The following is a 10,973-nucleotide window of genomic DNA, read 5'->3' as shown; positions in this document are numbered from 1 at the left end:
GAGATGGCGGCGACGGGCGGCGGCGAGTTGGCGGCGACGGGCGGCGGCGATAAAAATATAGCGGAATGTCATCACGCTGGTATTTATGTAACAGCGATACCGAGGATCTTCCCCGCTGCCTTCCTCCCGTGCCTACGAGTACGCCCCGCGCATTCCCTTTAGAGGATCTGAGAAACCGCTATAGTATACCTATTCATGTTTGGTTATAAGTACTTTACATTATAAATAGTACGCAAATCTGCTTCTGTAACTGTATTCATTTAAATTAAATTCATTTAAATTAAAAAAATCCTATTTCGATCACGATCTGATTTAGGCCATTCTCCTCTATTTTCGCAGAAATTAAGTGTCAGATTAAACATAAATATTGGATTAAAGATATTTGTAAAACTTATCGACAGAATACCAAAAGTTTGTCTTATGTTATTAAAACTCAAGGAGATTAAGCTTATAGAAGTTAAAAGTTTGAGAAAAAATATAAGTTTTTTTTTTAGTAAAAATCGAAACAATAAATTTAAAAATATGGTGCATACAAACTGTGTTTAAATTTTTCTTTATGTTACAAAATTTTCATAAATAAAAAGAAGATGCTGAAAACTTTTGAGTGTATATTGTTAGTAAAAAAAATAAAGGATGAGAATTGATATTAAAAAAGTATCAATTTTTCCCTCGCATAATGGCAAATTATTATTATTAATTTAAAAGACGTTAAAACGCGAATTAAAGAGGGTAGAAAAATTTGAAAAAAATTCAATTTTTAATTTTTTACATATTTCGTTAGTATAATTCTTTAAAAATATTTTCCTTTTATTTTTTTTTAGAAATTCGCAAAATTGAGCTCAGGAGAACAAAAAATGTGAGGCCGTATATAACAAAATACCCACGAACAGATAGAAACTCGATTTGATAAGATTTAGTTTGTGTAGGAGTTTGTTATATTTTTATTGTTTCCAAAATTATTGTTTTCAATGTTTTTATAAATGCTCTTTTTATTATATTTTATTTTATATATTTTATCTTATTGCTTACACGATGCCATTTCTGTATAAAAAATAATTGTAAAGGATATTTTCACATCTTTGTTTAAACTATATTAGAGGCAAAATTATTGTGAATTGCATAGTAATGTACAATAATGGAAACATTAATTCGAAACAACTGTTGAAGAAATGAAAAACAATATCCAGGCAATTTAGAAATATGATAATAATATTAAGTACAGGGCATAGTCAATAGTTAATTAGCGCAATTCTTCTTAATATTAAATATATAAACCTTGATCTTGAACGTTATCATTCATGGTTTAAGTCTTCAGCAATTTCTTTTCTCACCTAACACAACAGTTTGACAAACAATTACAAAATAATATCTCCAACGTTTTTCCTCTCAAAAAATTGAATCGTTAACTATTGTGAGGTAAATTACATATTCATAAAGTTAATTAAAAATTATCGTCAAAATTTTAAAATACTAAGAGAACAATTTATGTCTTGTCATTTCAATCATCGGGTGAATAATATTTAAAAATTTTGATGATAATTTTTAAATTATTAACAATGCACAAAATGTTGCATGCGATATATTTATTGTTCAGTGTTGAGGCGTCGATTGTGTGAGCTTGAGTTCCTACTCAGCTTTCGAAATTTGTATATGATTTACTTCACAACAGTTAATGGTTCAATTTTTTGAGAGGAAAAACATTGGAGATATTATTTTGTAATGCAATAATCCATTAACCATTATGTTAGAGGGAAAGATTGCTGATGAAGACTCATGAGTGGAAACATTCAAGATCAAGGTTTATATATTTAATATTAAGAAAAATTGCGCTAATTGATAACTAGTTGACTCCTATCACTTTATGTTATCATCATATTTCTAAATTGTTCAAAAAGGAGTTTATGAAAAACTTATTAGTTTTGGGTTAGTTTATAATTTCTCAATATCTAGGCAATATTCGACCACAAATGCTCCAACAATGAGAAAACGCAGCACGATCTGGGCCCACTCGGACAAGATAACTGGTATACCTAGTAGAAAATTAATTATGACGGATTATTGAAACATTATAGCATAAACCTGCACTACATGCCGAGATACGAAATGCGATGTCTGTGAAGCATTGTCTGACGAAGAACTATTATTAAAATGTGTAGGACATTATACACAAAATGCGAAAGAAGGTGTTTACTCATTTGTGTGGTCAATTGCTTCAAAGTTTTATTTTGCATTGATACAATAGAAATTACAACAAATATAACTACAGCGGTATTTAACGATGGCTCGTATTCTTATATGAATATAATTTATATACATTGTTAAATACCGCTGTAGTTATATTTATATTTATTATTTAGCAACTTTTTTTGCGGACTGAAAAAAATCGCTAGCATCAATAAAAGAGACCAAAACTAAAAAAAATCGACGTTCTGCAATTGCTGCTAGAGTTAAAGATATCATTTTATAAAGCGAGAAACTTTTGAACTTCGTAACTATCAATTTTCTCTAATTTTCTTTCAAACTTTAATTAATAGTGTTTTACTCGAAATAGCATTTTTCGCTGATTTTGCCACGATATCTTAAGAATTGTAAATACCGACTTCAAATTTTTTTTTAAAATAAAGATAACAAAATTTTCTATTAACTGAACTAATTTTTGCGTATAAAAATTTATTATTTAGTCCCGTTTTAATAATAAATAACTTGAATTTTTCGACATTGTTCTATTTTTAATCACCATTTTTAGAATCTTTACTTTTTTTTTCAGACTTTAGATTCAATCTAGACGAGAATCTTATCAAGAAAATGGCACAAAAAAATTAAAAAGTTCCAATTTGTTTACCCGAAATCGTGGCAAAAACGGAGCAATGCGCAAATCGCGCAGTCGCCTTTAAATATTAATATTGCCCTCAATTATTATATTTTATGAACTAGCTGATTTTATTCGTTGAGAAAGCATTCAAAACATGCTAACAAAAAAAGATATATGTTTATTCATTTGTCCACAGACATTCGAATTTTACATAATTTTCAGCCTTCCAAATCTTTCCATTCCTAATACATTCACAATGCTAAACAACAATATTAACAAATTTTAGATATTAAATGTTTAATATCTTTATATAATAACTTTAATTTCTTCTAACAAATTAAAATTTTTAGAAATTTAGAATTGCAGCTCAAAAATTACAAAAAATATCACTTTTACTTACTAGAGATAAAAATTGATTGACATCTTTTTATTGGCATCTTACTTCCATTGTCATTAAAAAATTTTTTTATTTTTTAGAATCCGCTATTTTATTTGTGCTTTTTTTGTCGTATGGCAAGTTTTTCAAGCCTATTGATTAGCTGTAGGACAGAAAGATCCGAGGACCTCTCTGTCCTGTGTTCGTTGTACGTCAAAAACACTCAAATGAAAAACTCTTAAATGTAAATTAAATATAAAATAATATTGATGATAAATTATGAAATTTACCGCATCTAATAATTGTTGCACGCAAGAGCACAAAATATAAAGCTGTACTGTTGCACCTGACGTGAACATGGCAATCGAAATTGCTTCCCCAAACATCGTGGATGTAACCTGAAAAAAGATGTATTGTTATTAAATCATAATAAGTGATATAAAAGAACTCTCTTAGAAGTACAATAATACGTTTCCTGAAGATTTTTTTGTGTTGAACATGATATTGTTAGCAGAATTTGAACAGAATTTGGAATAAATTGAAATAAAATCGAACAAAATAGCGTTTTTAGTCATTTTTAACATTTTTTTGCGGCAAAAGAAGAACTCTAAATAAACTCAACAATACCTGAAAGTATAATTCAAGAAATTTCTAATGAATTTTGATTCATGATCATATGACATTTCTTCATAAAGTTAACTATTTGAACTATGGACTTTCTATAAAATTTTCAAGAAAGGTATGCATACTTATACGTGTACACGTGCGTGCGTGCGTGCGTGCGTGCGTGCGGCGTGTGTGTGTGCGTGTGTGTGCACGTGTGTGTGCGTGTGTGTGTGTGTGCGCGCGTGTGTGTGTGTGTGTGTGTGTGTAAACATATGAGATGTTACAGAAAGTTTAAAATTCGAACAGCTAAAACTTGATGAAAAAAATCGTATGATCATGAACCAAATTCGTTCGTTCGTTTGAAAATGCTTGAATTATGCAATGTCTCATCCGGATGGATAATAGTAGTAGCATTTCGCTGCATTATCTTCAACAGATCTTTAAAGCTCCAAAAAAATTCAAAACAGACTTTACTTTCTTATTTCCCACTGAATACATTTGCGCGTCCATCATTGTTTTCCTATTATGTGAATCCTCAACACCTAGGCATAAACTGCAAAAGTTTTTTTTATACGATCTTTCAAGTATGGGAAAATTCAAAAAGAAAAAGAGATCTCCTTCCTCGCGATCGTCTTGAGGACTTCGAAAACAAGATGGCTCTAATTGATATATTGCAGAAGGAGATTAGGATGTCCAGTCATTCTTTTCGAGCGCCAGCAGGTTTCCTTCCCCTCCCTCCCCCTCAGTGCATCAAGCAACCAGGGATCTCGAGGTGGAATCCATAATTCAGAGATCTGCTTCAATCGGTCATTCCTCGCCTCTCATTGAAGAGCAAAGCGAACTGGCGGATCCAATTGACAGATGTGTATGGTATTGCTGGATCTGTATTTGCGAAACAGGCACAACGATACGATCTTGGTTTTTTCTTTGAATGTTTGATATATTGTCCTATTGCATGAGTAAGTAATACCCATAGTTACGCATGTAAGAGCGCGTAACGCTATGATATGGTTGTGCGCGATGTAACCTAGTGCCACTGAGATTAGAAGAAGGAGAGAAGAAAGAGAATAAATGCAAAATTAAGTCTGTATATCTATGTATAGCTGTATTTATTTATTTATTTTTACATATATATATATATTTTATCGCATATTTTGAATTTCTCCTTCGCTCCAATATAATGTCATCATCTTCATCTGGATCCTTTCTCCGCTTTCTACTCAATCGTCTGCGAATTCGGCTCGCCTCCTCCTCCTCCATTTATTGAGTCGTCTTCACCAATCCATCAAACATCCCACTTAATTATGCAATGACATCCGCAGTGCCATGCCTGGAACAAAAAAATAAAATATGAAATTAATATTGCGAATAATAGAGATATCACATTTCTCGATAACTTCACAGATATCAACCCGTCAAGGCTAAAAAATTTTATCATTTATATCCATCAAGACATCAATACTTATATAATATACTTATATAATACTTATATAATACTTATATAATACTTATATAATACTTATATAATATATCAAGTAATGTTATATGAGCGGCATCTTGAAGGCATTCCTATGATGTAGATGTCCTTTCGATATCCTTTAAGACAATGTTGTATGAAATAATTTCTCACAATTATAATACACATACTACACAAAGTACAAATGACATTTAAAGTGTATTAAATATAACAATACATTAATGAGAGAACGAAGTGCAATAGCTAATGTAATGAAAGGCGCGGAAATTGAAAAAGAATTTTTACAAGTAAAAAATTGTACAAATAAAACATTGAAAATGAGCAAGATCTCCAGCAGCAGCATACTTGACGCGCCCATTTTGTCTATAATCGTAATTTAAAATAAAAATTTCTAAGACACTCGTTCGCGCACTGTCAATAGTATAATACTTGTCAATAGTACTTGTCAATATGATAGTAGTCATCAGTGACTACTGAATTAAAAATAATTACGATTTAATAAAATTTTAAACATTTTAATAAAATTAATGTTATTGTAATAAAAATTAATGATAATAAATTGTGATAATATAATTCATTCTAATTCATTCTACTTATAAGGGAAAATTCACAACTGTGTCCAAAACGATTTGATTTTCCATGAAATATGTTTTTATTAAACATGAAAATCTAAGAGACACGTATGTTTTTATATGTGCGCTAACTTATGTTTAAAAGGTGTTTAAACATCCCTTTAAAAAAACGATATTTTTCTTTCAAGGTGAATATTGTCGGAAATATAAAAGATAGAAAAAAATTTCTTAAACAAAAGTTGATTTCAAGAATACTTTAAAGTTATAGATAAAAAAAATTTTGTTTATTTTTTTGTTTAACAAAATACTCTCACCATTCATAATTTTTTTAAATTTTCAAATTTTTTTTTTACCAAATTAAAGATTATTTTTTTACGAATTCAATCATTTGTAATAAAGTTATATTAATAAAGTTATACAACCATTTTCGGGAATTAATTATTAACGCTTCCATATATACATGTATGCTCATATGCGTAAATAATTATCATCGGAAGTAAAATATACGAAAATTTGAAAAAAATGTCTTAAGTAAAAATTTGTATAGTTTTCTATATGCTTTATTATATATGTATTTAAATTTTATATACAATATGTATAAATATATGTATATTTATATTTTTATATTTTCGCAATCGAGATATTATTTCTAAAGCATCGAATATCCGCCATCGAGCTTTGCGCACGGGCAGTGAGGGTGGGTGGAATAAGTGCTCCGCTTACCGTCGCGAGCTTCTAAGCTCGAACGGCGCGGTGCGCCTGTTAGACCATCTCCGCTCCTCATGGCTCGCACGCCGTACGCTCGGTGGACCGTACCTTTGGCAATAGTATTAGGTGTACAAATTTGCTTCCGCCGTTTTCCTAGGCGGCTGGCTTTAGCGCTAAATGGTGGTCGAAATAAATAGATCATAGACGTCATACAATAAACTTGGGCATCTGTCAACATAACCCCACAGAAACATTAGTCGATTTGTGTCTGCATCATAAAGTTATTCTCGATTGAAAATGTTAATTTACGAGCCAAATTCTCATTTGCGGGAGGTTTTAATTTTTTGCTTCAATATGAAGAAATCTGCGGCTGAAGCTCATCGAATGCTCTCAAATACTTATGGTGAGGCTGCTATTAGTGAAAGAATGTGTCGTGAGTGGTTTCAACGTTTCAACGGTGATTTTGACGTCCAAGATCATGCTCTGTATTTGGTGGGACCAGCTCGGCGTAGTGTATTATGAACTGTTAAAACCGACTGAAACAATCACAGGCGATCGGTATCGAACGCAATTGATGCGTTTGAGCCGAGTTGAAAGACAAACGGTCTTTCCGGTCTTATGAAAAAGTAAAAAATTGGATCGATTCGTGGATAGCCTCAAAAGATGACCAGTTTTTTCGACGCGGGATTCGTACGCTACCCGAAAGATGGGAGAAAGTAGTGGCCAGTGATGGACAATACTTTGAATCATAAATGTATAACCAGTTTTTTACAATAAAGCCTCGAATTTCGGAAAAAAAACGGCGGAAGCAAAGTTATACACCTAATAAGTCGGGCGGACGCGCGTATTTGTCTATCTTTAAACGTTAATATCTCGTTAATTATTGCGAACGTTGTATCAATAAAATGGTAGAGGTCTTTTCGATTCAGTTTTAGATAATAACTGGGTAGTAATTTATGATATAAGTTTATTTACATTCAAGATAAGTATAACAAATGGACAGTATAAAAATATTCACGTAACAGTTTTACGTTCAGTCAATGCAATAATTTTGTCATAATCATATCTGTGCAATTTGTTAAATTGTTTTTATTACGATTCAAAGTCAAATTTAATCTTCGGAAATGATTATCAGTCCGCTTAATGTTCTTAGACTTTTATTAGCATCTATAACTTCAATATATCTAATAGAAATCATCAGTAACTTAAACAGAAATAGAATTAAAAGAAAATATACAAAAATTATTGTTGGATAGTAATAATTGCATAGATGCATTTTTCGCTATAATAAGTTGGAAGTAACAGAAGAAATCTTTCTCGATTATCAAGAACTTTGTAAACTACATAATTCTGAAATAATTGAAGATGATGAAGAAGCATGGAGTGAAGATAATTTAAATTCTTATCCTCAATGTTCAAATGATGACACAGACTTTAACAGTTCTTATAAAAGATGAGTTGTTGAGTATTAGCGGAATTGGAATGAAAAAAAATTAAAACAAAAGAAATCATCCGCTGAAATCAAAAATGCAAAATAAATTTAGAAGAATTTCATCTGAACGTCAATTAAGACGATGGGAAGAACAATTACATTCAGATGGAAATCGTGTAGGAATCTATCTTACATTTCCAAATTTACACAAATGATAAATGCAGTAAATTTACTATTGAATCAGGCTTCATAGTTCATGTTATCGATCTACAAAGATGAGCTTTACAAATTCAAAAAGAAATAAGAAATTTAAATCCTATATTTAAAGCATCTCACAGTTGATTCATATTAAAATTCAAAAAGTCCCACCGAATTGTTTCGAGAAAAATTATGAAATTTGTAGAAGGACAATAGGAGATTTCATAATTTGCAAAATACAGCTAATGATTTTCTGGAAACAGTGAAACACTTATCAAATAGTTTGGATCTGAAAATGTTTTTAATTCTAATCAAGGAATAAAGAAAGTAGAGTGTGTACAATATATCATCAATAACACACTCATACACCAATAATATCATGTAATGGAAATTTGCTGTCACTATTATTTATTGTATTAAAAGAAACTATGTAATAGTATATTTAGACCAAGAGTACAAGAAACCTTATTTACATCAATAATTATAAAAGCATTTATATCTGGTAAAATGACCAGGTAATTAAATAAATTTCCTTTCATAGCCGATTATCAGATATTTTTTTTTACTATTGAAAAATAAATATAAATTTGTATAAACGAAATAATATAATAAACGAAATAATAAAATTATAATCTCTGTGTCATTTCTATGATATATTGGTTATGGAAAAAAGTTCGTGGCGATTTTTTAGTAAAATTAAAGTGTTTTTCTTAGAGTATTGAAATCAATTTATTTAAATCAAATATGCTCCATTATTTTCTATAATATTTTGCCATTTTTGGGGCAGAGCCATAATTCCATCGCGATAGAACTTCTGTGGTTTCTGATTGAAAAACTTCAAGTGATTTTCACAGGCCTCTTTACACCATTAAGAGAGTTCTGCAAAGACCTAAACAAATGATAGTCTGAGGGTGCTATGTCAGGACTATACGGTGCATTAAAACTTCCCAGCCAAGCTCTCGCAATTTTTGCCGAATCATCAAAGATGTGTGTGGTCGAGCGTTGTCGTGATGGAAGATGACATCTCTCCTATTAATTCTGGTCGCTTCCTCTCAATTGCTTATTGTAATCTCTGCAGTTGTTCACAGTAGAGTTCGGAATAATTAATTGATTGGACGATAACAGCTCATAGTGAACGATTCCCTTCCAGTCTTACCACACATATCACCTTTTTCCTCGTCAATTCAGGTTTTGCGATTGCTTGCGCCTTCTCTCCTTTCTTTATCCACGATCTTTTTCTAATTGGATTGTCGTAGGTGATCCATTTTTCATCCAGTTATCATTTTCTTCAGAAATCTTAATTTCATTCCGTTTCAGTAGTGTATCACAAATATTAATTCGGTCAATCATGTTCCTAACACTCAACTCGTGAGGAACCCAAACATCGAGCTTCTTTTTGTATCCAGCTTTATGTAAATGATTTAAAACTGTTTTGTGGTCGATGCCTAGTTCCCTGGCAATCTCCACAGTGCTCACATACTTATCACGCTCGACTTTTACCATGATTTCATCGGACTTTTCAGTGATTGGTCGACCGGAGCGAGGTTTATCTTTCACATCGAAATTTCCAGCACGAAAGCGAGCGAACCATTTCCGTGCTGCTGATTTTAATAGAGTATCTTTATCATAAATAACACAAATTTTTTCACAAGCCTATGCAGTATTCTTGCCTTTATCGTAGTGATACTGCAAAATATAGCGAATTGTTTCCTTATTTATTACCATTTTCAAAATAAAATAACTTTTGATCCACTTCACCGATTTCAATCTTTTTCGGCTCAAAACAAAGGTTAAAATGTCACTTTTTAAACGCACGTCTAGTGTTGCCGATGCGATTAGTAATTGCCGACTGCTGAGCATTTAATGCCATCTAGCGGGAAAAACGCCACGAACTTTTTCCCATGCCCAATATTTTATATTTTATTTAAGAATCTCATAACAGTAGTAAAAGAGTTATTAATTTAACATTTATATTTCTTACAAATCATTTTAAAATGTGTTAGAAGAAGTTTATTTTCCAAACATTGATTCTAATAGCGTTCTTATCGATTCGTGGACTGGATGTTGTTCCAATATTGGAATTTTAATATACTTGATGCCTTTTTCTACATTTTTAAGTTTTTTTCTGGTTCATTATCAATTTCTAGCTTAGTTAACAAATACCAGTATAATTTCGTCCAATCTCGTTTTGTTAAACATTAAATTATAAATAAATAAATATTGTTTGAAATAAATCGTTATTATTTCATTATCATTTTCTAGTTTAATAAAAAAATATCAGCTTATAATTTCATTCCGTCTGATCTCCATTTAAATATTAAGTTATAAACAAATGAAAATCAATGATGAATAAATCGCTTTCATTATCATTTCTGATGTAATTAATAAATACCAGTATATATTTTCGTTTCTGTTTAATCTTTTTTCATCAAATATTAAATTATAAACAAGTGGTGATTAATGACAAAATATGCTGCTGAAGATTTTGTTCATTTTCGATACTTTATCCGTATAATTTTTTACTTGTTATCAATATAAAAAATTGATTTATTTATTATTTCTGCGCCTCTCATTACGCTATCTGTTGCATTTCGTATTCTTATTTTAATGTGTTGTTATACTTAAACGTTTTCCATATTTTATGTTAAATCTATTATAAGAGATTATTTTATACAATATAATTCTGAAGGATGTCAAAAGGATGTTTAAATCATGAAATATCCTCAAAATGTCATCCAGAGAATTGTATTATGTGGGATTTATTTTAATATCTAATGAATTTGAAATATTAT

The sequence above is a fragment of the Atta colombica genome, unplaced genomic scaffold (assembly GCF_001594045.1).
Source record: "Atta colombica isolate Treedump-2 unplaced genomic scaffold, Acol1.0 scaffold15, whole genome shotgun sequence".
NCBI classification, from domain to species: domain Eukaryota; kingdom Metazoa; phylum Arthropoda; class Insecta; order Hymenoptera; family Formicidae; genus Atta; species Atta colombica.
The sequence above is the reverse complement of the archived record's forward strand: the minus strand, read 5'-3'. Positions refer to the sequence as shown.